At 40.1% G+C, this 2,324-nt stretch overlaps 1 long non-coding RNA gene across 1 annotated transcript in view; it reads right to left on the reverse strand.

The window, feature by feature from the left end:
* Nucleotides 1-234: 234 nt before the first annotated feature.
* Nucleotides 235-2,324, reverse strand: part of LOC106012236 — a 6,659-nt gene continuing 4,569 nt past the window's right edge. The window contains exon 3 of the long non-coding RNA XR_001184972.2: nucleotides 235-2,165. This is a non-coding gene — a long non-coding RNA (uncharacterized LOC106012236). The remainder of the gene's footprint in view (nucleotides 2,166-2,324) is intronic.

The raw sequence follows: 2,324 nt of genomic DNA on the forward strand, positions 1-2,324 counted from the left end.
CACACACACACACACACACACACACACACACACACACACACACACACACACTAGACACACACTAGACACACACAGTCACATAGACATATAGACAGACAATGGCAGACAGAACAGATAGATAAGGAGGGGAGGGGGTATCAGCGAGGAAGGGAGGGTGAGAATATGAGTCTGGCATTTCCTGGTCAACAGAGAAAGGGAATGGCATTCAAAATGAAGAAGTCAACAAAACTTTCAACAATTTGAAAACAAATTCTAATAATACCCGTTCTCCTGTTTTGACAAACACAGATCTACCAGAAAAAAACAAAGAAAAATCAATAAGGGCATGATAATAATATTAACGAGTTTTATTTGAAAAAAGCTCAGCTTGACAAGAGCAGAACGTAAGAAATTTTACTCCGTTTCGATTATTCACTTAATTTTTTTTACACCGAAAAGACCCGCTGGGTATTCATGGCATTGTTTGTGTAGAAAAAAAGGTGATGGATCCAAGAAGAAAACTTTTTCTGTACACTTCTCAGACACAATGTCGAGCAAAATAGAATTACATTGTATAAAGGGTTTGGGAGAAATTGGGATAATATGGACTTTTGAAGAACATCAAGTTAAAATTGGTTAGTACAAATGCAAAGTATGATACAATCGCAATGTCCCGTGCTCCATCATAGGCTACACCTCTTTGACAACGACAGCCTGTAGAGTTCAGCAGATGGGAGTAAAGGGGGGGGGGGGGTTGAAGCATAAATTCTGCTATGATAAAAGTATAATAAATATACTGGCGATCAAAAAGAAAAGTACCATCATAAGTGTTCGATCAGTTCGTCTCTCCTGTTGAAAAATAATGAAATAGGAAGTATTTCACAGATGAAGCAAGGTGAAAAGATTACATTGTATATTTTAGCAAAAATATCTCTTTTATGACTGAAATGTAACGAGAGGGAATAAAATCCAAAAGCCATGCATCAGAACGTCGTGGGATCTCCGTGTGCATTCAGCACATCAGTGCATCTCTTTGCACATAGAGCACACGAGCCTTCCTTTAAAATTTTGTTTCAGGCATCAGGGAGGGCTTGCTGCAGCTGTGAAATGGCTCTAGGACTGGGATTCACGTCACGAGCAACGCAGTTAATCCCCACAGGTGCTCAACTGGGTTAAAATCTGGTGAAATGGCAGGCCTTTGATTCATTGCAGCAACGTTATTCTGGGCTGTTAAGAATTTAATTTCGAGTGGAGTACACAATGTGCGGGTGCATTGTCCTGTTGGAATGTCATGGACTGATTGTGTTGTTGAAGAAATGGCAGGTTGTGCTCATTTGGTCTTCTGTACACTTTTATATATCCCCACCGTGGTGTTCAGCTGGGAATTAAAAATTGTTCAAGGAGGTGACGGTGTCCCAATGCTCTAGGTCCAACGGCGGTGTTGCTGTGACCAGTGTATCCTTGCCTGGCGGTGGTTTGGCTGTAAACGCAGTCTGTATGTAGGCACCATAACTTCGAACTTGACTTCCCACGGTCAACAACAAACAGTATGCCCGGCTGACGAGTAAAAGAAACGATTCCTCAGGCGCTCTGTCCTGATAATAATAGTTCTTGATAAGGGCATTGTTACCCTTGGACGGCCAATTCTGGGTCGGTTTTGGATAGACCAATTCACAACGTCTCAGTTGGCTGATAGTGATAGTCATTGTGCTGACTGCTGCCTGACGTTGAAAGTCCTCGCAACAGCAGTGCGCTGAGCATGCCGATGGCTTGATTTTTTCTTATCTTAAATTAGAGGTACCGTCTCTTTTGGGTGATAATGATCAAGTTGGGGCCATTTTAAGTAAACACTGGCCTAAACTCTATAAAAAATCCCCCCCCCCAAAAAAAAAAAATCTGCCTGGTGGTTGGGGGAATAATCAGAATTTTCTAAAAGGGGGGGGGGGTCACATTGGTGCTGTGAACACTTACTGAAACTCCAAAATGTTATTTTTATAACATTACCTACTTTTCAGAGTACTTAGTACTGCCCACGTGAAAGATAAAGAGTAAAGACTTAAAAGACTAGATTTTATACACTATCAAAAATTGAACCTTTGTTTTGATTTTGATCGCCTATATATGTTTATATTTTTAATGGAGGACTATCCTTTGAACACGCCTTAGGAGCCCTTTCTCGAGTTTCCCTGTTGAGAAAAAGAATTTACTTCGTCATCAAGCTGTATGAGCAGAGTTCAAAGGGCAAAAGTTTGCAGGAGAGGGTAAAGCAGTGTTTCATTTTTTTAACAACTGTACTTACATCATCATAGTAATAATAATAATAATAATAATAATAATAATAATAA

This window comes from Aplysia californica, unplaced genomic scaffold (assembly GCF_000002075.1).
Source record: "Aplysia californica isolate F4 #8 unplaced genomic scaffold, AplCal3.0 scaffold00300, whole genome shotgun sequence".
Classification (NCBI taxonomy): domain Eukaryota; kingdom Metazoa; phylum Mollusca; class Gastropoda; order Aplysiida; family Aplysiidae; genus Aplysia; species Aplysia californica.